The following is a 26,376-nucleotide window of genomic DNA, read 5'->3' as shown; positions in this document are numbered from 1 at the left end:
TACCTCAACAAATATTTTAAAGACTTTCTAAGCTATTAAGCACCCCAGTCCATGATCACCCAGCATGGCCCAGTAACCAAATGGGTTATCACTTTGTGGAAAGGGAAATAAGTCCCCTATGAAATACACTACCGGCTGCGTATTCCCAGCCCTCTGCTGGCAAGACCTGCCATGGAGCTGGATGGAGAGGTGAGGACATGTGCCCATGTCTCTGCCCTGTACCCTGTGTCCAGTGTCTCAGCTCCAGCCCTCCTGCACCCTAAACTGGAGTTTTGAAGTCAAGATGTGCCCACCTGCCCCTCTGCCAGCTCTGCTGTGGGGTGGGGACCTCTATGAGCAAAAGGGACCAAAGAGCTGACAGCGATCGTAGTTTCAGTCACCACCATGAGATTTGCCCAAGCCCACCTGCAGGGATTTGGACCTCATTTTAATTACAGAGACCTTTGCTTGTTTGGCTACGAAAGGCAGATACACGTTGTCCTCAGCCCTTGGTGACAGATCACAGAGGTCCCTGTAAGAGTCAACCCTTACTCCTACCTACCCCTGGAAACAAAGCAAAATGTTGGGGTTTTTTAATTCTCTGGATTTGAGCAGATTGAATATAGCTGCCTGGGACACTAAAGCAAAAACTGAGCACTTATTTGCATTTCACTGTAACATGGAGATGTTTTCAGGCAGGTTAAAGTCTCAGAGCTCACAGATGCTCCAGGCAATGTTGTTGGAGATGACCAGGAGCCCACCATCCTTCACGTCACCATACAAACCAAAGGACAAAAAAACTTCCAACTAGCCTCCAACAGTTGCAGCCTAAGTGTAAAACAAGCGACAACAGATGGAATCAGACAGACGGGGGAGTAGAGGGGAAAAAATGAGGCAATATTAGGGAGTGTGACAAGCAGGGGTCTCGGCACAACGGCAGCCTCGCTGTTGTCAATTTTTTTTTTTTGGTAGGCATCACATATTAAGATTGTATTTGGAGAGTTAGAGAATTTACACTCGATTTTCTGGCAAGTGAGCAGGGAACCACTGCCAGCTACCAAGCATCTTGGAAATGAGATTGGTTTTCCAAATCTATTCAAGTGATCTCCTCGTTGTTATTTCTCTGAAAAGTAAAGTCATAAGGGCCAAATCCTGATCTTTATTACACAGAGTCTGTTTGAATATCTCCATCAGCTGCCGTGGAGCTGCTCCAGATTAACAGCAATGTAATACCAACGTCAGAATCTGGATCTTCAAGAGAATCACGTCAGTTTTGCATCATTGCAATCAATAGTTTAAAATTGCATTGCTTTGGCTTGCGAAGCTTTTCCCATATACAAAGGAGGTCAGAATCTGTCTCTTTCTCTGACATGAGAGCACACTGGGATCCAAAGGATCACGTCTGTATTCCCAAGCAGATTCTTCTATAGGATCAATAAATAACCTGATAGTAGTAATTGAGATTACACTTTATGAATGGCATTATTAGGATTTACATTCCAGACACAGCTATGAAGCAAGTCAGATGAACAAACATAATACCCGGTCCTGGTCCAGTTCCCTTACTCTGTCATTTTTATAGCCGCATTCGTGCTGCAGGTGCTGATAGTACACACGCCTGACTGTAATCCATGCGTTAACCTGATAGCACACCAATTCTGGGAGAGACTGCCTCCAGCAATCATTTCAAGCCTGGTTAAAGAAGCAGAATGGAAACATCAACTAAAACGTTGGAAGTTGTGTTTTCTAATACTGGAAATGAGATCTGTTGGGCAGTTGTTTTGTTTTCTATTCTCTGATTGAAAAAAAAAAAAAAAAGTAGTACTGTGAAATGCCTTACAAAGACTAACACTAACGTATGTATTCCTCAATAATGAGAGGTATGAATGGCTGGGTCTATAATCCTTTATAAATCTTTCATTCTATAAACTGCCCGCTAGCATTATTCGTGGTAATAGAGAGCTATATAAAGTTGGTAGGTCCTTTTTTAAATCCCCAACTTACTGGGCAAGACAAAAAAGAACTGAATTAAAGTGGAAAAAAAATTACTCCCCTGGAGAAATGCAGTACAGCCACTTGCCGGCAAATTATTATTATTAAAATCACTTTTCTAGCTTTTAATATTGAAAATACTTTCAATCGTTGAAGAGTCTTTAATTTAAGATAGTAGATGGCAGGGATGTAATCGAGGACACCAGACTAGCTGATCTGCCTCAGCACAGGGGCTGGACCAGATGATTTCTCAGATTTTTTTTCTAGTCTGGCATATATATATGTGAAACAACTCTAGTATGACTACACATTCAAAACTGCTTGCATTTAAGACTTATGAAGATGCCCTGTTGCTAGCAACAATCATCATTAAATTCCAGTTCTCCCAGTCCTGAGAAACAATACAACGGGGCTGGATTGCATTTGGTGATGAACCAAAATCAGAAAGATTTACTCAAGGCAGTTACCACATGGGATGGAGGCAGTGACTAAATAAAATACATGGAGGCAGTGACTAAATAAAATACAATCAGGATTCAGTCTGTCCCCTGGAATCACGCAGAAATAATAGCACAGAAGGAGATTTTACAAACTATACCATCGCTGTGTTTGTCTCTGGCTTTTCCATGCCGGGATTCAAGTTTCTTTAATAATGAGGATTAATGGCAAACCTTTAAAGAGAGTTGGGAGCGTGAGAAGGCAGCAGACAAGTGCAGCAATTCCTTGGGTCTGCATGCTCACTTTCTCTTTTACAGCTTTCTGGTCTGGGTCCACACCAAGAGGTCTCCCACCCTGGCAGGGTACAAAACCGCCCTCTTCGCTTGTCCGTGCGTCCCTTGCTGCTGAAAATACCGTCCTGGGGTAGCCCACTGGCACCATCCATCCCTCCCCGCGCCGCAGGTACGCTTTCCCTGAATGGCTCCCTGGGGAGCACGCACAGACACACAGACACAATGAGAGCCTCCGACTGGAAATTCAAACAAAAATATGGCTGTCTACTCCAAAAGGCAAACTCATTTACAAAGGTCATCTCTGTCGAGGAAGAGTGATGGGTTACTCCCCTCTTGGAGGCGACTGCTGTCGCTTCTCCACCGAGTTACATTCATGAGCGTAGTTTTGAAAAAGAAGAAAGAAAAAAAAAAAGAGAAAAGAGACAAAAGCTCGGCAAGCCCCCTATTCACAGAGCTAGCCCCGCGCCTCCCCTTCCCCTCCTTGGGTAAAAACAGCTTCAAAAGACATTAACATCTTCCCCTACCTTCGTTCTCATCGGAGACAGAAGCCCTTCCATTTTGGTCTGATCCTCATGCCAATCCTCGTCCCCCAACTTAGTCTCTTGTGCCTGTCTCAAGCATCCCACACGAACAAGAGCATGTCAGGGACCGCCAGTGACACCCTCGCGGCAGCTCGGCCAGCCGCCAACCTGCCAACTTGCAATCCTCAGTTGTGTGGAGCACCGTTCCTGGAGAGACCTTCCTCCCTCTCCCTCCTCTCTCTCTCTCTCTCTCTGCATAATCTGCCTGCAGCTATGTTTGTACCATCGCGGCTGACAAACGATCCCTGCCTTACGTAATGCATTCAGCACAGGACAGGCGATCCCAGCCCAGCCGCGGGGATCCGGTCGGCGGCAGCGATGGGAAGGTGTGGGACTTTGCCCTGCCTATTGTGCCGCCGGGTTTAATCTGGTAACATCCCCGTGCGGGGCTGACGCTCGTCGGCTCTCTCTGTCTTAGCTAGGAAAGCACCGAGAAAACTTCGTCGCTGTGGAAAGATTGCGGATTCCCTGGGATTGACTTAAAGGGGTATGATCCTGATCCCAAGCTTCAGCCCAAGTGGTTTTCCCCACTTTGGAAACGCCAACAGTCAGAGCATTTTGTGCTGGGCGCGTTTGCTGTCGGCGAGTGACCAAACCCACGCTGAAAGGGAGTTCCTGTCAATTGTCAGCCGGGAATTGAGAGAAAGAAAGAAAGAAAGAGCGAAACAAAAGGAATATAGTCCTGCAAAGTTGGTCAGCAAAAGATACTCGCTGAATGCGTTTCTATTAGCATTTTAATTCAGACCAGAGCATGCCTTTGTGGAAAATTCCCTAATTGCCCCCGCTTCCCGCATTTTGGCTTCCATCATGGAGTAATGCCAGGACTGATTCTCTTTTGGAGAAAAATCCAACTGGAAAATGGGCTTTAGACCTGTAAACACACCAGCATTCGATCCACAGGGCCAGACCAAACCAGTCCAAAATAAAGTCCCTCTGAAACATCGTCAAATGAGCACCAGCTGTCCATCACTGCTCCAAAGGTGGCTCCCCCTGGGGCCACCCCACTTCGTAATACAGACACAAATAAGGCTCCCCTTCCCCAGCCCCAGGGATAACCTTCCACATACCAGTACCGAATTGCTGTCCAAAAATGAAATTAAAAACCCTGTTACACCACTATAACCAGATTTTCAGTGTTAAAAATATCAGTCAGGCTGGTTGGATCATACCACAGGTGGAAATTTCTAATGCCTCTCAATGTCGGCTCTTCTTTGAGGCTCCAAAGCTACATGCTCAGGGAGAGTCACCTTCTGATTAAGGCACTGAGCTGGGATTTGGCAGATCCAGTTAAATTCCTGATATTGTCACATTTTCCCTGGAGGACCATGGGGAGTCACCCCAATTAGCTTTCACCATCTAAAACTGCCCTCTGGTCCGAGCCAGCCACCAAGGCTCCTGCAAGGCTAATGAGAGAGACTCCTCCCCAAAGGGATTCGTCCCAAATGTCCAAAGCCAAGGACAATCCTGTCCTCACATCCTCTGTGGCTCCTCACCCCTCCATAAACCTCTCCTCTTGCTGTGGTTTCGTGCTTTGGCTGCTTGGGGCAGTGACAATCTCTGCCCACATGCATCCTTCATCCTCAACACAGGCTCCCGGGGGCTACACTGACATGGAGAAGGTGCAAGGGAGTATATTCATGGTGGTGTACAAGGACACAAGGTGCAAACCCTGGGATGAACCCAGAGATAGATGTCACCCCTGTCTTGGCAAACCCCAGCAGAAATGAATCCAGGCAGTGACAGTAAGGAGGGTATTTGACCCCACACATCCCTTTTCCTCTCTATCTCTCCCTTCCAATGCTTTCAACCCTGTAGATCTTGAAGTTTTAGGGCATTTTTCGTATTATCTTTTATGGGGTAAAAACAGGGAGGGGAGGTGCCCCCTACAGTGATTAATATTAATTTCAAAGATAATTAAGTGTTCTCAGCCCAACTCAGCTCCTTATTAAATGTGAACAAATTTGATCATATCATATTGAAGCCAGAGATAAGTTTTCCGGAGCTAAAGAGACACTGTACAATGCTGGCAAGCTCATCTATTTGTTGCTGGATGTATATAAATATATTTTGCTATTGGTATTTACAAGTCTTTAATAAGTGGCTGAATAAATGGTATCAGGAACTCCAGGCTCCAGTAAAACACAGCAACTGTGGTTTTTCTGCTGTACAACGTTGTGTCAGACTCTGACGTGAGGTTTACAAGTTTGTGCATCTGCAAAACATCCTCTCCCCCAAGTCATTGGGGGAATTTGGCTCTTCAAAATGTCAAGAGGAACCTTAAAAGAGAGGGGCATTTGGGAATTTTGGAAATCTCAGGCCACATGGTCAAGCTTTAAAGCGATATGATAATGTGGATGGTGTACCCAGGGTAGCATATGAACACCCAGTTCTCTTTCAAAGCTCAGTTCTGCTTTGAACTAGGCTAAACCGCAGTGCCTCATGAGGTTTCCTGTGTTATCTCTGTTTACAAGCAAAAAAAAAAAAAAAAAAAAAAAAAAAAAGTTTTCGATTGGGGAATTGTGCTGATACTGCATGAGTCAGAGCAGAGCCCAGCTCAGCAGGATGAGCAGGAACGGGGAAAAGGATGGTGCTGCTTGAGCAGCACGCGCGGCTGTGAGCCGGCAGCGAGCCTGCCCGGACAGGGAGCGCAGGCTGTGACCCTCACCTGCATCCCGGAGGATGCTCTGAGCCCCCCGGGCCAGTTATGAGCCCCACATGGCATTACCGTGAGCCACATCTGAAGTGGTACGTGACAGTGAGGTCTGTCCACATCAGCCTTCACGAGTGGGGCCAGGAAACTCAACCGGCTCTGCCTGGGCAAATTTTGGTGTGGCTCCCCAAAAGGCTGGCAATTTCCAGCAAATGTAAGAGTGGGAGCAGCAGTGGATGGATGGGGATTGTGCATCATATTTCAGTCTCCTCTCAGTCTCCGGGCACCAGGTAGGATTTGAGCTCTACTAGTATCTAGGCAGATACTCTGCTTTAGAGATGACATCACCAACCTGTCCTTCATGTGCTGCAGGTGCAGGACAACCACCCTCTGCATGGATCCGGTCCATTTGCAAACTCCCTTCACATTCAGAGCAATAACTTTACAACTGTGGGAGCCAGAGAAATTTATCCTCACTTTAAAATGGAAGTTTTAGTTGCTGTAGCCAGTAGAGCGGTGCTGCGATAGTGTGTACCACAGTCTGACACTTCGTTCCTCCCCTGGGCTGTGACTCATGGCAATGCTCAAATTACCATAGACTTGTTCAGCAGCCTCCGCTCCTGCGATTTTCAGATCAAAGGCACAACAGAGGCAAAAGGAGCATGTGAACACTTGCTTTCTCACCCTCTTTCCGGGGAGGAGAGAGAGCAGCGTTTGACTCAGAGCCTGGTCAGCTACACCCAGTGTATCTCAGCTTCTGCATCTGCAGAAGAGGGGACCCACTTGTCTGGTTCGCACAGATGTTGCAGAGGTTCATCCTGTCCTGGATTCAAAGCACTTCATCCCAGAAGAAGTTGTTAAGATGGGAATATAATTACTTTTGGCTTCTTAACTAATCATGGGAGCAAGAGAGATACCTTAAAACCCCCTTATATTGTCATATTCTAAACGTCTGCTGGAACCTAGACAGCAGACCAAGGTAGATGTCTACCTGGAACCAGGTAGATCCTAGCTGGATTCAGCCTTGGAGCTGAATATCTTTCTAGGCTCTGCTGACTGCATTGACAGACCTCCATGGACCAGAATGAGAGCAGAGATATCTGCTGACATTTAGCCAAGTAGATGTAAATAACTGAAGTTAGGTGTCTGACTCCGGAGCTCAATCTTGCCCCAGTTACCCAGTAGTGGAGAAAATGGCCAATAAAAGCCTTATATTCACTGTCAAGCTATTGGGTGAGGGTCCTAGAAACAGCCAAACTCTATGGTATATATTTGAACCTTCAGCTTTCCTCTTGTTCACCCTCTGTGAATGCATCCAAGCCTGGATAAAACTTCTGTAAATTGAAACCCTTCCTAACCTTTGGGGTGGGGATCCCAACACAGACCCAAGTTGTGCTGCCTGTACCAGTCCTGTAAAGTGGAGGGAGTTTGGATTTGGAGTCAGTCTCCATTTGCTCTCTGATGCAAAGAGCTGCCATGACCTCCTGCCTGCCACCTCCCAGACCTGCTGGTGGCCAGGACAATAGGCACTGCCACAGCCCAGCTGTGTCCTGTATGCACGCCACTGGCTGACTTTCGCAACTGGTCATTTAATCCGGTGAACAAAAGGTAGCATCACGGTGTTGCCATGGCGACATCCCGCCACCCCGAATGGCTATGGCATCATATAAGGGAGGGGGAAACATCCCAGTCACATACCGGGGCTGCGCTGAAACGTATCTTATATTTAGAACAGGCGGCGAGGGGAATACTAATGAATATTTAACACTCGGAGCGTCTTCCGTGCTCGCTTTTTTATTTTTGTTGTGCACTTTCCATAAGCGCAACATTTGCTTCCAAATGGTATGAATATTATTGCTACTGTGCTTCTCTCGTCACTGCTTCTCCGGATTTCACCTGTTTTCCATTTCTCTTCTGTGAATAAAAGTCAAAAACATCACACCGCCTGCACAAAAGTAGCATTTGCAAATCAGGACCGATGCCTGCAGTGGGTCAGGGGGTTGGGGAGGGAACTGGAATGTTCGTGTGATCCAGTTTCCCAGCCTGGCCCTGCTGTCTTTAGATTGTGAGTTTTACTACAAGCCTACTCATGCAATAACAAAGGCAAACTGTCAGGAGTTACCTAAAAAAGGGCAAGATTTGCTTGTGTCCTACAAGAACCAGCCCCTTTTAGGGATTTTTTTTTTTTAACTAAAAATAGCCACTTTTAACAATTAATTCACTGTTTTGTTGAAAAAAAGATCTAACTTTATTTCATCCAGGAAAAACCGTGTCCTGTAATTCCTTTCTTCTACTGTTTTTTTTTTTTTTCCCCTAAAAGGTGAATGGTGACAAAAAGTCATCAAACCGCCCAGAATCCTAAATTCTGAATATTTTTATGTGCCTTTTTAGATGATATGCTTTAAAAAGAGGCAAAGGGGCTGGGCATGGCGGTGAGTCCTACCCGCTACTTCCAGGGCTGTGCAGGCAGATTGAGAACATCCTCGTGACCAGCAAGCTGGTTTTTTTGAGGATGGCAAGTGGAAGCGAGACCCGCACTGGCTGGGGTGGCACGGGACATAGGTGCCCACCCATTTGGGCGCAGCTCAGTGCTGTCTGCCCGGCAACTCCTGTCTCCACAAGATGCGGGGAGGACACGGCACAGCACAGATTGCGGGTTGTGCTGATGGCTGGGTGCATCCTCTCTGGGATGGCACTACCTCTTCAGTCTCCTTTTCAGCTATAGATTAAGTTATAAACAGGGTTAAAAAATGCGATATTTCAGATCTCATTCTGAAGTCATCTCCTGACATATATAAAGCTTTGTTCTGGGAAAAGCCAGGTTCCCAGCAACGATTTTTAGAGTGAAATGTGCTCTTTTTACTGGCCAGTGGCAAGGCATTGGGGTCTCTTTTGAGCCGAGCAGCGCTGCAAAAGCTGCAGCTTATCTATGTGCTTCCTGCTTGGTACTGCTCCAAGGCACCAGGGATACAGGCGCAATTCAGCTGGCAGCTTTGTCGGTGATGCAAGGGGAGGAACTGTGCTGTACTGGGTGTGTTGCTTTGGCAGCACCGAGAAACTGGAGCTGTGTTTATTTGTTGCCAGTTAGAGGGTGTATTTTAAGAACCGAGAAAGGAGGTTTTCCTCTCCAAGACTGCCTGTGCAGTCCTTTGAGATCTGCCCCGTGGCTCCAGTGGGAGAGGGACCCTCCTCTGGGGAGGGAAAGAAGGGGCAGACCATGCTCTGTGCAAGCTGTTCCACTGACGCAGCATTTGCATGAGTAAGTGTTGTCAAAATCATTTGCCAACTTACCCTCTTATGGCACCAGTTCTAGTGAGGGCTGGAAACACCAATTATTTTTCTGGAGTTCATCTTTAAGGCTCTAATGACCTGGTTTCTCTGTAACAGTTATGCTTTTTCCACGAAAGCAGAGCAATATTAAAGTCTCAAGGTATTAATAAGATTGATTTAGCTGCCTTCCAGATTTGGAAGGTAGACATAAAAAAAGTCATATGTGAAGATCGTAGGTCTCTGTACAAGGCTGAGAGAGAGACTGACTTACAGCAAAGCCAGTTTAGCACCCTACCGTGATCAGCAGGGCCATCAGGGTCTGTCCATCCTCCTCCAACAACTGGAAAGCATTTATCTCAACCATTATTATCATGATTCCTGTTAAATCAATGTGGTAGTTTAGGAAGGAAATCTGCCTCTCAACCACACAAATAGACCACCCCAGCAGAGATGGGGAATGCTGTGTTTGAAGAAGACAAACTTCTTCACAAGTTGCATGGTGCTCAGGACCAAGCTCTGGCTTGGTGACCTGGGCAAGGCTCTGACTGCCTTGTTTCTCCTTGCCTCCATCCCAACTCACCAGGAGGATGTATAAATGCTTTGAGGATCTACAGATGAAAAATGGGAGCTGTAGAGATGAGGCTACAGACTCAAAATAGTAACTGCTGTCCAGAGTCCCTGTTCCCAGCAGAGAAAATGGCCTCTGGCTGCCCTGGCTCCTGGCGAGTGCAACCACGAGGCTGAGCATCCTGCTGAGTCTTCTGACAAAACGTGTACTGGAAATATGATGGGGCTTCCTTCCCTAAACAGTGACTGGAGCTGTATTTTCCTTTCACTGCTAGGTATATTTGCTGTTCTGCATGTTAACAGTCAAAACACATACAAAGCTTTTTACTAGAGCATTAGGTCTACGTATGCATTTTCAACAGTGAGATAGGTGATTTATTCATCCACTTCAGTAACCATTCAAACAGGGCACTATGTTCACTACAGCGTAGAAAGCAACAAACACTGAGTGTGTTTGGTTTGCAAGAACAAATAGAACAGAACAGGATAACAGAAGCCCTTTTTTCCAATGTAAAGGACTTCGCTGCCATCCCTGTTAATATCTCTGTCAAATTAAACACTATTTCCCAAAGCTACAACTCTGCTAAAGCATGGCTATTATGGTCTCGGTTAGAAACCTGATTATAGCCACTTTATGTCTGTAAAAACACAACCTCTGATGCCAGGTGACTCCCAGATACTCTGCAAATGCTCATAAATGCACTTGATGTTCCATAGACACGTCTCTGTGTGTATCAGGAGAGGAGGCACAGCTCTCGCAGGGCAGACAAGGCATTAAGTGAGAAATAGCCATTTCTCTGAAGTGTAATGTCATTACAACTGTGCAAATCCTGGACTGTGGTCATTTTGGCCTGGGGAAGAGGGAGATGAATAGAAGTGCTTGGGATAAGGCAGAAATAGAAACAGGGGTGGGGGGAAGAAAAGAGTTGACAATGTACAAGAGAGTAATGATAATCTGGGATTGCTCAGAAGGCGTCCTGTAAAATACTATTTCATGCTGGGATTCTTTAATCTTCTTTAAAAATCGGGTTAGTTTTGAAGCAAATCAGAACCCCAAATGAAAAGAGCAACCAGACACCATCTCTTCTCCAAAATGTCTATGCAGTTTTGGTCCCTCTGAGGGTGAAGGCTGAGGGAGAATTTTGCAGCTTCCCAGCTCTCAGAAGATACATCTGCATGAAAAAAAAAACAACCTGGAGTCAGGAGGATCACCTGGATGACAGAATCTGAGGTAGATCCTGCACGCCTCTTATTTGATGGAGGCAGACTGCCTCACAGGACACAATCAGATACCTGAAAACAGGACCCAGGGAAACAAGCGATACCTTTTTTCCCCCCATGATGATCTGACTTTTTTATTATTATTATTTTATGTATTTTTTATCTTGGTTTGTTCAAATTCTAATAAATCCCAACCTCTTGCACCCATGAACTATTGGTAGACTCAGAGTCATCACTGTCTCTGTCGGGTTTACCTTCTGGCGTAGATGACAGATGCTCCTCCCCTTACTGCTCAACTGGGGTCTCTCTCACCCCCCCAAATAAAGGTTATGTTCAGCTGACGCCAGCAGCGTGTGGCTGCCGTGTGCTGTAATGGATATTTCTATCCCCACACGTGTGCCTGCTTCAGCAGCTGCCTGTGAGCCCTCCTTGGGTTACTGTCCTCTGTGAGCTTCAAGCCTCCCTGGGGAGGCCCTTTAGCTGAGCAGCTATCAGTCACTACATGTCCCAGCTGTGACGGGTTCTGAGCAAGGTTTCATTGGCCTTGGAAAGAGGACAGGGCTAAAGGGACTCAGAGGTGGGGGATCACCTTTTCTGTTCCTGTACATCCACTTTTCTGAGCCTGTTCAGCTCATTTAAACGCTAGGTCCTCTCAAACCGTTTTGCCCCTCAGATTCAGCTCTTGGAAGCAGGGGCTCCAACCCCTGTCGGATGCTTCTCTCGCTGCATGAGCCACAGTCATACAGATATTCTTCCAAGAATATTTCCGATTTGAGGTCTCCCTGCTGCCTCATTTCTCCATCTTTACTGGGCTAATGGGACATTTATCCATCTCCCAGAATATCAATAAAGATGTAAAATAATGATGCCGGCAAAGCATCTCCAGCAAGGCACAGGAGACCTTCTACATATAATGAATACATATCATCAGCCTGTTTTCAGCCTAAGCAACAATCCCCACTTACATCAAAGCCTCATCTGAATTAATATTTGATGCTGGAATTCATGCCACTATTAGACGCTGTTAAAATTCAGGGACCCCAATCTTTCTTCAGCTGGAAACAACAACAAAACTCACTAAGCCGGGTCAATCTTCAGAGGTGGGATTCGTTTCAGCTAACTTCAAATGTCTACAGTGTGGCTGGCTCCAGCTCAGCTGGTTCATTACCATTTCTTTATAGTAAGTGGAGTGAACTGGCACTTCTAAGGCTCAATTCCCTTGACCTGTGTTAGGATAAGGTCATGTGTGTTCTAGCTGCGGAACAGAAATGCACTTTTTGTGTTTCCCATGCTACAATCCTGGCAGAAATAACTATGAAAACATCTCATTAAGGTTTCCGCTCATTATCCTAACACAGTGATTGCCCATCTGAGTTATCTTGCACACAATAAGAAGCACAGTCACCATGCTGGTGGAGCTGAACTTTTAAAAATGGCAGATGATATACAACATGGGGCAAAATCTAAAAATTGTGGTTTAAGGAGTTGGGGTCAAATTTTACTGGTTGCCTGAAACCTGCCTGTTGTGCATGGCATTTTCAAAGGTGATGGACAGCAGTTCAATAAATTAATCAGCTAATTCACTTTACACTAAAGTCTTAACATCACCTGGATGTAGTGACTGCTGGAAACCTGATTTTTCTAGGTGTTTCCTCACTCACTTTTTATTTGTTACTACATTTGTGAAGTCATCACAATTTCTTAAATATTCTTCCCTATTTACCTTTGCTTATTAAAAACAGTTTAAAATCATCATTCTGTAAACACACAAATGAAGGTCTGGGGAGGGATGCAATTTAGTCAAAGAAAGAAATCTGCTGGGTGGGGGTTGTCTCCTATTGGTTCAAAAGAGGCTGATGTTTGTCTTCTATTAGCCCTTACAGGAGTTATACAGACATAACCCAAGGTATGTGTTTTGTGTCTGTTTCCCTCCAACCCATAACAGGTAAAAGTCTCCCACAGCTTCCAGGGGAATGAAGTTCAGCCTTAGACTGGAGGACTGAGCTTTGATCACCCTGAAGAGCTGTAGCCAGGACTGTTACAAACATCGATCTTCAAAACATCAGCGTGATCAATACAGCCGGTGCTGTGGTGCAATTATTGACGCTGGGATGGCTGAAAATAAAAGCCCACCGCGTGATGGTGGCTCCGGTGTTTCTCCGTGAGCACTGGCCTGACTTGTGCCTCAGGGTTCACGTGTAGGATGAGAACAACTTCACGCTTTGTGCCCTGGCCAGACCCATCAAATCCTTTGCTGAACATTTTGGGCAATGTTGTGGTTCACCGGCTGTAGAACATGGTGGCTCTTACCCACGTGGAGCATGATTTCTTGCACCTCTCCACAAAGAGAGGGAGCTCACCTTGGGGGTGTGGAGCAGGGACCCAGGTCTACCCTGTCCCCTGCCTTGTAATCCCTTGAGGGTTTAGGGCAAGTTATGTCGCAAATCCCTATGCACTTGGTTTTATCACTCCAAAAGTGGAGATAATCTATACCTCGGAGGAACATTGCATGGATAAGTCAATTAACCATGAAATCACAGATGGAGGATGCAAAAGAAATGCAAAAGATTAGTTCTGCAGAGCAACCCTGCCAGGCACAAGTACATTTTTAGATCCTTTTTTTTTTTTTTCCTCCTAACTAAAAATCACTAGCAAGCTGCTCCTTACAGTCCTGCTTAACCTGTTAATGGGGCATCCATACCAATACCAGATACATCTGTAGCTGACTGTGGAAAAGTGGGAGCGAAGCCATCTGGGCTCAGCACCATTACCTGGGCAGCCCAGCTTGTCCTGGCACCAGGTCACCAGTGTGCTGTGGAGCCCACTGCTCTGTTGCCTTTGCTTGGCAAATACTGCCTGCCCAAGAGAACAGCAACTTCTCCTTGTCCGTGTCACAGACATGGACCTAAAGCAGGCAGAAAACCTTATCAGGGTGCAGAAAACTTGCTGCTGGTTTTCAAAGGTGGGATGTGCTGGAGGGGACCTCACATTTTGGACTTCGTGCAAGTCCCTGGATCTCCTGGGGTCCCAGGGTAAGATCAGGTATGGACAGGGTCTTGCTAAGAAGATAGGTGCTGCTCTTGGGTTAAGTCACCTGAGCAGATAAATTATAGGAAACATTGTCAGCAATAAGCTCTTAATGGTAATGAAATAGAAATAGCAATGGGTCTCATTTCAGGAGATACTTCTCAACCTCTTAAACACTTCTTGCCTGTAATCACCAAAAGCATTTTCTTCAGATGTTTGTTGACCCCATTCTCTTTTGCACGTCAGAGGTCTCCAGCAAGGCCAGCACTGATACTGCAGCATTGTCTCCCGCCTTGTGCTGCCCCATTGCTGTCACTAATCACTGCTTTTAAGTGTATCTACCTTTGGAGAGCCTTTGGGTACATTCCTGGCCTGGCCTCCCTCTTCCTACAACGATTCTCTCTACTTCATCCCTTAGAGTTGGTTTTCCGCTGGCCACCCTCCTTTGAAGCAACTTTGCTAGTGTATTCCTCGGAGGGTACTCAGAATGGTGCTGAGGCTGGGCTTGGAGACACCCCCTCGAGATGCTGCACCATGGCCTTTCATCCTCATCTTCAAGGTGTGTTTGCCTGCCAGAGCTGACCACTGCTGAATTGCTATAGTTTCTCCTCGAGGTGCTTTTTATTCCTGCAGGGCCTCACATAGGTAATCTGGAAATCTATTAAAGGATTTATTTTTATTTTTTTTTTAATCTTAATGCAGCATAAGAACATCTTTAACATCTGGGATTTTGAAAAAAGAAAACAAAAAACAACCCTGTACAGACTCTATAGATTTACTCTAAATCAGTGTCCCATAGATAATTAAGTGGTCCTCATTTTAAGAGGTCACTTAGAAACATCATTGGATTTATTACCCACTAGTGATAACCACCTGGGAGGTAAAATTATCTCACCCAAGGAAAACTCATCCTGCAGCACTGCAGCCTTTAAGCACTAGTGTCAGACATGCAGACTACGGATTTGTGCGATGATTTATCTAGCAGTAGTAAATGAAGGGGTTCCTGTGCTTCCACAGCCTCCCCAAACCAAAATCCATTCCCCAGTTCCCAGAGCCGCTGTGCCTTTTTATCTGGGAGATATTGGTTTAGAAAAACAATCTCTGCTAAAAGAAAAAAGATGCAAGGGGGGAAAAAAAAAAAAAGAATGTGAATAAATGAGGTTTATATTATCTGCCCTGCGAAGAGCAGTAAGTTACAGCAGAAGGAGCAAACAGCCATGAGGAGGGGAAGGCTTTCATCTGCTGATAGAGAAAGTCTAACACGGGACTCCTGTTTCTGCTTGAAGTGTTGTCATTTTTCAGATCATTGGTGAGAAGCAGCTTACTGTATTTTGTTGTTTGTTTGTTTGTTTGTTTGTTTTTTAAATCAGTTTTTCTTATATAGGTAAAATCCTTAGGCACACTTGCACTGGTAAAATAATGCTTTTGCTGGTAATCTATTTTGTTAGAAAACTTCAGTAAACTACATCAGACAAAGGACTCTTTTGCCCTGAGCTGCCCAACCCAGGAGGGTTGGGCTGTAGATCAAACCTTTACCAATAAGCCTTTAATAATGCAGAATAGGCTATTGTGCAGATCAGCTGCTTTCCTGAGTTTCACACAGAAAAGAAAAATGTTTTACAGTTCTTATTATAGCCTCAGGTATCTAAAATTTCAGTATCACTGCATCTTCTGAAATACAGGGGTCAAATACTCAGTTGGTTAGATGTTGAAAGAGTCCACAGTGATTCTGTACTCAGTGCATATCTCATAAACATGGTTGCAATAGGAAAACAGGAAATTAGTCCAAAGAGAATAGTCTGCAGGCTGGTTTCATACCTACTTGTCTGGTTTACTTTGTTGGCAACATTTCCAGCTGATGTGAATAGCCCCTTCTTATCCAAATGACATTAGCTTAGACCTGATGATGACATTTCCAGAGCAACTATGCATTCTTTCGGCATAAATATCACAATTTCCTTGTCAAAGCCATTTAGTTATGAAGACGGGAGAGCGACTGTGGTCCAGCGAAGAGACCATCCTCTTTTTTTCCTGATGAAGTGATGCTAGGTTCACCGGAGCCTTGTCGGGGATCTGCTGGATTTAGAGCAGTGAGCCAAGGGCTTTCCGGCCCCCAGGTCAGCATACCCATGGCAGGGCCGGCTCAGCTGGATGTGTGACAACTTCTCGCTCACCCTGGTTTAAGTGCAGCCTGTTAACTTAGGCCATTGCCAACCCTGCAGCCCAGGCAACTTTGCAAAAGGGAACTTGGTTTGCATGCTGTAACTACCGGTAGGAAATGCGAATGTGGGTACCTTTGCAAATCTAATCCTCCCTCCTATCACATTGCTTCCCGCTCCTCGGCATATCTCTTTTCCCTTTGCTCTCTTCCCCAAGGCTGCGAGCAGAAAGATGTCAGGACCAAGGCTGTGTACGGCCACCACTTTACCATATCTCATGATTTTAGCACGCTTGGCCCTCTCTGCACAAAGAAACCGTCGGTTCTGCCTTGAGAGGGGCCAGGTTGTGAAACGCCTTCTTGCACTGTGAGAGAGCAAACTCGAGCAGAAATGACAATACACTGAGTGCTGAAAGCAGCCGGAGAAATCTTTCTTTCCCATTGCAGATGCTCAGCCACCAGGACAGCTGTGAGCCTGACACTAATTTTTAGGCGTTTCCGGCTTGGTTGTAACATTGAACACTCTGCTTAGGTTCGGAGCAGAAAGTCTTCCACTGAAGCATCCCATCCTCCTGAGTAGATTTGCTGTCCCTTTCTCTCCTGTGGTGCTGGTACTTCAGTCATGCCAATAGGTGCTCTCTAAAATCACAGCCCCCTCATGACAGGGGAGGGTTTCTTTACGCAAAAGATGCTTCTCAGGGTAGGAAAAGAAGGGGATAATCAACAGTCTAGCCTCTCAAAAGGCTTTTACCAGAAACCAATTGATCAGATACATACATTAATCCTAATTGTGTGTCACCATCACTTGAAAAGCACCTATAGTCCAACTCTGCATATTTCAGCTCTTTTCTGTTCCCTTGTCTCCTGAGGATAAATAAGGTTTGGCTGCAATTATGTTTCATCTTTCTAAAGAAATACATCATTATTGTGTGATCATGGCAGGACTTTTATTATTTAAAAGCAACATCTTTCTGCCTATATTTTTTTGCCAATCACATTTTTACAAACCAAATTAAAACCTGCATATTTTTCTACATACGGGTATTGTTGAAACTGTCACACCTAATAAGAGCACGAAAAGAAAGATGAAAGCACCGTGCTCATTTCTGAGCAGCTGGGAACGGCACTGAGAAAAGCACAGCAATTGAGATTAAGAGAGAGCCTTCACAGCACAAGATAACCCAGCTGCTTGGAAAATCAAATCTATTGAACATACAGATTTCATGCAACAAAACAATGCCTTGCTGATAAAGGAAAATAACAATGCTCTCGCAGAACTGTATAGTCTTCGATTCAATTTGGAGATAAATGGGCAGTCCTATATTTTTCCTCTTTAGAAAAAGTCAGAGTTAGCTTTCTAATTGTGACTATTCATTGCTTCTTTTTGCCAACTCTGAAAGATCAGCTCAGATTTTCATTTGATAATAACATACCCCACAATTCACTGGAAAGGGCACCTGCGTGAGGAGTTAGGATGTGCAGGTTCCCTTCCAGGGTCTCACGCTGGCTTTGGGTACCTCCTTCAGCTCTCCTTCTCTTCAGTCTTCCTATGCTAAAGAGACACCAACGCCTTTGTAAAATGTTTTGACATCTCTAGAAGAAAAGTGCTATACCACTACCCCATCATTTCTGTACTCCTACCTAATTCATGCTAAGAAGTCAGGAATAATAGGACTACAGCTACAAAGCTGATCAGAAAATGTTTTTCCCTCTGATGTAAGCTGTGTACATCATAAGATGCCCCAATTTTCTATAGAAAACACTGTTTGGGCCCAAATGTTTTAGCTTTTTCAGAAAACTGGTTATTTTTTCATGGGAAGTGATAGTTGTTCATGATCTTTAAATCTTTACTTGAAATCTACTTTTCCACTGAAAAATGATTTTATGTGATCATTTTTTGATCAGCTGTGGAACAGCAAGCTGCTCTATTGGTTTTTTAAATTTTCATTACCATCCAAATATAACCCTTTACCTACAGTGAATTTTTGGTCCAGGTATAAAGTGTTGATCATTCCCACACATTCTCTAGTCTCTTTTTTGTACTGTGGAAGCTATGAACACAAAAGCACTTTTCCAACACCAAAATGCAGCCTTCCTTTCCAGACTCAAGGAATACATCAAACCCTGGACAGGGAATTACAAAACTCACCTTTTTCTTTGCTTCAAGCAATCCTATTTTCAGTAACCTTCTAATAACCTATGTATGTGTACGATATTAATTGAGAAAAGTAATACTCCTGGAGTTCTAGCTGGATATAAAAGAAATATAATAGTCTTAATTCCTCTAAACCAGGTCTTTTGTTTACGCATGAAAAGATGGCTAAAATGTTCCCTGTGATAGACTTTTGTAATAGCTAACTAGTAATTGCTGCTCTCTTCTCTTGTCCTGGCCAGTTTTTTAATCAATGACGCAATACTTTACCTTTCACCAAATGCCTCTGGTTTTCTCTAAAGACTTTGTAAGAAACTTTGTCAATGGGTTTGCAAAGTCCAAGGAAATCATTGTTGGCCAGTTTTCTTTCAACCCATTATTGTATTGGTGCTGAACGGGTTCAGACAGGTTGCAGGAAGGATATCATATTCCCCAGAATAGGCTGTTTAAGCTACAAGTGGAGTCCCCTGCAAAGAGCTACTGAAGGTACTGCAGAGTTCCTCATTGCTCCTGCTTAGACCAGCAATAATATATATTACAACTTGTAGCCCTGAAATTACCCTCTTGGGATGAATTCCTAGCACCACGAGTCCTTTCTTGAGAGGATATAATTAACAATGTTTTGATTCTCCCTCCCTTCTTCCTGGCAAATCTGGACTCAGGCCTTTACATCTTTGCCTTGGTATCCTCCAGCCCTTGTGAAAATGATGTGAGTTTTGGCCTTAATAACAAGCCATGTAAAATCTACATAATTGACCCCTTTTCTGAAAATATTTCAAAGCTTTCTCTTTAATCTTTGAATAAGTATGTGCGGAAGGAATGCCCTCATTTCAGCAGACCCCTGTTGCATACAGCAGCCTTCTTGCTGCCATACAGAAAGAACAACGAGGGAGTTGTAAGAAATGGGGGGTTTTGCCTCCCAGATGCCCTACTTTTCCTTTCTGTGTGATTTTATGCAAAAGAGCTCAACCTCTTTATTTCTGTGCAAGGCATCCATGGCATTACTGCACATATATAATCCACATATCCATGGGATATTGGGGTCACTGGGTCCCATGCTGAGATCCATGGGCAACTGGTGGTCTCTGGGGCTTGGTTGAGTGGTCCAAAATTATTTTACAGCACCACCCAGGACAGAAACATTTCTATGGCTGTCTGCCAGGACAGAGAGGTACCCCAAGCAAGTGTCAGAGATGAGAGTTGCATCCTTCACCCAAAGATCTGAAAGCTGCGTATCAAGAAATGGGAAGTGTTAAAGCACTTCTGCCTTTGTTCAAGGCATAAGCCAAGAGCTGCCTAATCACAAGTGGCAGGTTTAGCCCTGTGTTTTATGACAGTTAATATTATTTAGAGATCTACAAACATTGCTTCCACGTCACTTTTCCAGGAATGGTGTCACAAGTGGAATCTTGTGCAACTGATTGTGGGAACTGATAGCATGTGCCACTGTGAATAAAAGAGAGAAGATTACTGCATTGTAAATAGGAAGAAGTGGGTCTGCTGTAGAAATTTTGGGAGAGGGCATCCAGGCTGCTCTATCCCGATATGACTCATGCCTGGTGGTCCATCCATAAGCCACAGATCTGGAGGGAACTCTGGCAACCATGGATGGAAAATCACAGTATTAAGTTTTCACTGCTTGTCTTTCCTAGCTTCTCACAGCTATGCTTCACCAAAACCTTTCTCCCCTTTAACATTTCCATATTGAACCATTGGACCATGGCTCACTCACCACTTGCTTACACTGCTCTGTTTATTGTCCCCCTTCTTCTACCAATCCATCAGAAACACTTCATTTTTCTTCACTCAGTTACAAAGCCCTGTGGTTCTTATGCCTTTATCTGCCAACATGACTGAGAAAAAGCATGCTGAAAACAGACTGTGCTTTCATATATGTGATTGAAACCTGCCTTACCCAGTTCCAGAAAAGGACTTCCACTTCTCCATCCTTTGGAGCCAGTTAGTCCTTCCACTTGTTAAGAGACAGCTTGTCCAAATCAATATTACCCACGTGTTTATTCAAAATCAATAGTGTTTATTACAGCTTCAGCAATTGTGTCTCACTATCGCTGTCACCTAGTTAGCTCACAACTTTCCCAGCAGACTCCCAGCTTACTGTGAAGTGTTGGAGTTGCAACATTGAGAAAAAGAGATCATAAAGTCAGACAGAAATGGAGACCTGCTGACAGGGGATGTCACATATGACAAGTTGCCAAGAATTCCCTCGCCTGCATCTCATTCCCTCCTCTCAGACACATATGACCAGATGAGAGACAGTCATGATCTTTAAAATCTCTGCATTACTCTCAGTTTCTGCTTTTCCTCCTGAAAACCAGAAGTGATAACTTATACCTCGTTTGGGGGCCATGGCAAGGATCAGCCAGCGCTCAGGAAAATGCACCATCTAAGCAGTGCATAATATTTTTATACCGTGATGATACCCTGGCTGAAGCAGATGGCGAGCTCCCATTGACTTTAATGAGGCCATAAAAATCCCGTTGTGTGCATGCAATATGTAACAGCTCCTCTTGCAGCCCACACGCCACGAGTGCCGCTTTCCCTTTTGTTGTCTCCATGGACTGAGCGAGCCTCCACCAACCCCCTGCAGAAGCCCAGCCTCCCCCATATAAAGCTGGAGAAGAGCGGAGGCCAAATTCACAGCAATTCTGTGCTGGCACCTCTGCCACCCACCCTGCTCCTAACCAACCTCAGAGGGGACAGGCACTTGAGTGTCACAACTTGCAGGTGACATAAACATTCAGGAGAACTGAATCCAGAGCCAACCATGGGGGGGCTACAGGAGGATCTTGGGACACTGAATTACATGTTGTTAAAACGGCAGATGAAATTCAGTGTCAATTAGTGCAAGGAGAGCCATGGGGAAAAAATAAACCTACCTATGCCTACGCAATGATGTCTTTAATGTGCTGCTATCAGTCATAAAAGAGGTGCTGGAGACACTGTGAATAGTTTTCTGAAAACACTGGCTCAAACGGAGTGGTGATGAGAGAGGTAAAGTGAACATTAGGAAATCTAAGGTTGAAAATAAAATGCAGACTTCATTATACTACTGCAGAAATCTCTGTGCACCTGTATTTTGAAGATTCTGTGTTGTTCTGATGACTTCATCTTGAAAAACTAGAGAAGAGAGAGAGAGATGTGAGGCAGAGATGATCAAAGGTGCGGAAGGGTTTTCACAAAACAGAGGAAACTGAGCAGAGAAGTTTTGGGCTTAGAAAAGTGATAAAGAGGAGCTAAAGATAAAGGTCTGTGAAATCACAAATAGTGCAGCAAAGAGGAATAGAAAAATAGTACTGGTTTGTTTCTCATAATATAGGAAATATTAGGCCTGCAGTGATATCATCAAACATTAGTTTAAAATGAACCTAAGAGAGCACTTTTCATACAGTGTGTCATTAAACTGAAATCTATTGCCAAAAGATATCGTGGAGGCCAAGGTGTAAGTGATTCAAAAGGAAATAGACAAAGGAAATAGATAATTTTAGATCGGTTAAGTCCTTTCATGGCTGTTAAACACAAGGGTCTGGCTGCAACTTTTAGCTTAGGAAGAACATTTATTCGTTGCTGGGAAGCAGCGTGATGCACATCCTTACTCCTCTCTGTAAGCACCCGTCTGTGGTTATCGTACACTGGGATGTTTGGCTCTTTGCCCCACAGTTGTGGGGTGCCTTGTGCACCTGCAGACACCACAGACCCTGTCCTATGCAGGCAGCACAGCTGCAAAGCACATCTCTGTGATGGCAAAATAAAGCCTGGCATGAAAAGACGGCCCTTGTGTCACCAACAGAGCTGCAGTTTCCCTGCGTCAGCTGAGGCTCTTGGGTGGCCTGTGAAATAAATGTTTTATAAGGAAGTTTCCAGTGAAGACCCCTGCCCCATGTGTCTGCAAAAGGCAGGAATAAATACATATATTCCTAACCTTTCAGACTCTGATCCTCATTTTTCCATTGATTACCTTAAAAAAACAGGGGCTATTTATACACATTATGGTCTATAACTGTCAACCTTGTGACAAATCACCCACCCAGTGCCTTGTCAATGATGTGGAAAATAGTGGCCGTATAAACAGATCAAATGAAGTGGAAGTTAGACGGTACAACGGTGTCAGACTGTAGCCTTTGAGCTTTAAAGGCCAGAGGTCAAATCTGCCCACACTGAGCAGTAAAAATTACTTGGGGACTTCACCCTGGTATGTAGGGAGCTATGAACCAGCACCCCTTCTTGGGAGGTAGAGCTTGGGTTGCGTGTGAAGTTTGGCACTGGGATTGGAGGAGCTCTAGTTAGAGAAGAGCAACTCTAGTGGTGTTACCAGACTACCTGATCGGGAAGAAGGTAAGTACTATTAAGGAATTTAATTATCTGGGAGAAGTCCTATAGGACTAATAAGAGGCCTGTGGGGAGAAGATGCTCTTGTGTCTGGTGTGTTTCAGTCGGGGGATAGTGGGGAGCAGCATCCAGAACTGCAATCAGGAGATCCTCTTTTGCTGTTTGTTTTGTGGCAGTTTGGTTTTATGCAGTTACTGTGATGCACTGGACAATGAGCACTCTCAGGCTAAGTCACTTCACGACTACTTCAGTTGTGTTTTTCTATATAATGAAATACCCTTCATTACTGGGGGAGAAATAGGTTCTTTTCAGACTGACAAAAGAACTGGCTTTTCCGTCCCACCCAGGGGACCATCCCTTTTATTTTTTTTTTATTGACCCACTCTGCTTCTCCCATTTGATAGACAATTTGACAATTGCCACTAACTGCACCTTTAACAGTTTCTCCTGGCTGCTTTCAACACATGAAAGTTAAATACTGAGGCAAGAAATATATTAAAAGCCATTGCAATTTTAAACCTTCGTAGGATTATTTTTTTTTTTTCTGCAAACCTAACTGCCCACAACTATAACATTTTCACTTACATTACCTCTTGCATTTGATAAAAATGTATTTACTTGGATGTTGGGGAGCGTTTGTTGTATAGAGAAGGGAGAAGACAGGACAGGCAACATAGCCCTCTTCCACCCCTGCTGTTGCTTGCTTGGACGGCAGCGCTGCCATCGCTGTGACAACACTGGGCATTGGTTGTATTCTGCACTGGATGAAGCATCAGGCCTGCAAAGGGCCTCCATGTTCCTCAATTTTAAGCCCCCCGAGGGAGCTCAGAAAAAACTCCACTCTGCCAGAGCGGCCAAAGAAAAAGAAATGTCATTTTTTGGCTTCCAGCCTCCGAGGGGGTAAAGCGCTTGTCCTTCTGCTTGACAGCAGCCCACCTGTTCTGCTACGCGCAGTGAATAATCAGCGCCACGCAACGCGCACTCACTCTCCGGGGTTAATTCTCGTGCAGTCACGTGCGCGTAGACTCAGCAGTCGGGTACGGCTGCCACCTCACCTGGCTTGTCATCACTGCTTGTCAGGTAGGAAGTTCACGGCCTCTCATGACGGCCCAGGGACTCCCAGCAAACTGTTTTTTTAGTGATGGTGAAGCTGATCTACAGTGCCAGCACAGAGCGGCGTTAAGCCATCTGGCTCTACAGATGCAGTGAGGCAGAATGAAGCCCCTTAAGGCACCAAGGGACCTCGCAGTTTATCTGTGGGAGGGACCTGCCTTTCTCATGGGACCCTGACTGACCTTCCAGGCACTCAGGCCTATGACCCACCACTGCCAGGGGTGGGAAAAGCTGCTCCCCCACCTCTCTCCCCATGCAGAGCAGGACAAAGCAATGTCACAAATCACGGCTCTTGGAAGAACCTCTGATACAGCAGGGCAAAGGGGCAGGTCTCCAAAATTTCTCTTCCCTTTACTCCATCCAAAAAAAGGGACAGTCATCATTTAGCTCTGAAAAAAACCTAATGTACTCTGGAAGGACTTCAGACGTCCAAGACAGCTTTCCCAAGTCCAGCCTGAAGGTGTGAGTTAAGACAGTCTGAGTAAAAATAGTGATTACATGAAGGATTTCTCTCATCTGAACTCACACATGTCAAAATCAGGTGGTTAATTTTAAGTTAGTCACCCCACACTATGCTTCTTCTTAGCCACAGGTGTCCAGAGGCCACTCATCTGATCTTAGATGCCAATTTTAGGATGAGGTGAACCACCTGTTGGAGACACCTACTACTTCTCATCAACTATAAGGAGACAGTAGCATGAACAGCCCAGAATTAGATGTCTAATTTTTAGATGTCATAAACTAGGGCAGAAAAATCAGCTCCTGCCCTTATGGGCAGGGCTGAACTGCTTGGACCAATGCTCAAGGGACGTGAGCACAACTGAAGCGGGTGGTGGCAACAGGCGGCTGGATGAAGGGAAGGACAAGAGTGTCCTGTGCCCTGAAAGAGACGAAGGGGAGCCAAACCTGAATGACTTCTGGTGACGGATCCAGACTATATAATCAAATATATTATATATGATATATAATCAAATGGGGTGGACTAGTTTGGAGATCTATCCAATGAATGCAATCTCAAGATGATAGAGCACTGAGAGTGGATAATGAAGCAGAAGAGAAGCCACTAGGGATAATGTAAGTGCAGGGTCATGATCTTTTATTTCTTTTCACCTGTTCTTACCGGCTTTGCACCTGTGTTTTCTACCTTGGGTTTTGTAGATAAATGGTTTTATCTATTTGCAGCTTAACAAACAGTGCATTAGAGGCATTTTAGGGAAAATGGGTAAACACGAAGGATTTCATTATGTTGGAGGAGCATAATGATATTCTGGGTCTGGATTAAGGCACGGCCAGCCTTTTCTTTAGTATATTGCGGTTCATATATAAAATAAATATATACATTTTAATCTCATAGTCGGCACCTTGGTGACTAGCAAAGGCAGGTGTACGAAGAGTCATGTCTTCCAGCAAGCGCTATCAGCCTTGCAAGCTCTCCAGCATGCTTTAAAATGCCAGCTTTAAAATCCACTGACTCCAAAGGGCTCGGCCACAGGCACGGAGCAAGCGGCTGTCTCATGAGCCAAAGCAAACTGAGGCTCACAGGACTGCGTTCATCCACTCTTTCCCAAACAATTGCTTCAGTGAGATTATCGCAAACGTGATGGATCGGATCACTTAATCCAGTTAGACGGCGGCTCAAGTGGATGGGTAAATAAGGGGAGCTGGGAGTCTGATGGCCTCTCCTGACCCGGAGCAGCAGCCGGTCAAGGTGGCAGCTTTCAATGATGGTCTTGACCTGTTTCTCGGGATTGACATTGCTAACAAAATACATGCAAGTGACACAAGAGATGTGTAATTTCTGGCAAAGGCCAGAGGATGGAAAAGGCAGTGGTAGCTATTTCTTCCTTACCTTGTGCACCTTTAGGAACAAGTAAAATGTTTCTCATTCACAAAACCAACAAAGAGAAAGAAAGATGAGGCTTGACAATCCATTTAGCTACTCCCGTGCAAGGCAGAGGACAGTGCTTTGAATACAGGGCAAATTGATATATAAGGGTGGAAATGGTAATTGCACCACTGGATTTTGGAGGGTAATGCAGCACAGCTGAGCTACATTTAATGAGGGTGCTCTGACACCACTAGATCTACATGGCAGCCAGTCCCCTGTGAGCGAAATGCAGTCTTTCCTGCCTTGTGTTATTTGGTATTAATCAGCACAGTGCCTTAATTAAAATTTAACACCTGAATTAGAAAGATTTTGATCATTAATGACTGCATGCAATGCCGCACTCAGCATGAACCATCAGATAAGCATTTTCATTTCATATATGCAAATCCTGCAGCTGGAAAAGGCAGCATTTGGGTTGGGTTTTTTTAAAAAAAATGAAATAATTCTTCTCCTTACCCTTGGTAACACAAACAAAATGTGTGCTATATTTTGTCCCCCTTTCTAAGAAAAAAAAAAAAAAGATGCTTACATGAGCACAAGTGTGTTAATATAATAAATGCGATTCATTATGGTCTGATCAATGATTAGATGTGACATTCGACTCTGCCCTCTTACAAAGTTTTATTAGATGGGAGAATTAGTGCCTGGGATGGCAAACAGGGGAGGGTTGAGATCTAGAGCCCTGTATCTTTATACTGAG

This window comes from Charadrius vociferus, unplaced genomic scaffold, assembly GCF_000708025.1.
Source record: "Charadrius vociferus isolate BGI_N301 unplaced genomic scaffold, ASM70802v2 scaffold32, whole genome shotgun sequence".
In the NCBI taxonomy this organism is placed as follows: Eukaryota; Metazoa; Chordata; class Aves; order Charadriiformes; family Charadriidae; genus Charadrius; species Charadrius vociferus.
Note: the sequence above shows the minus strand (reverse complement) of the source record.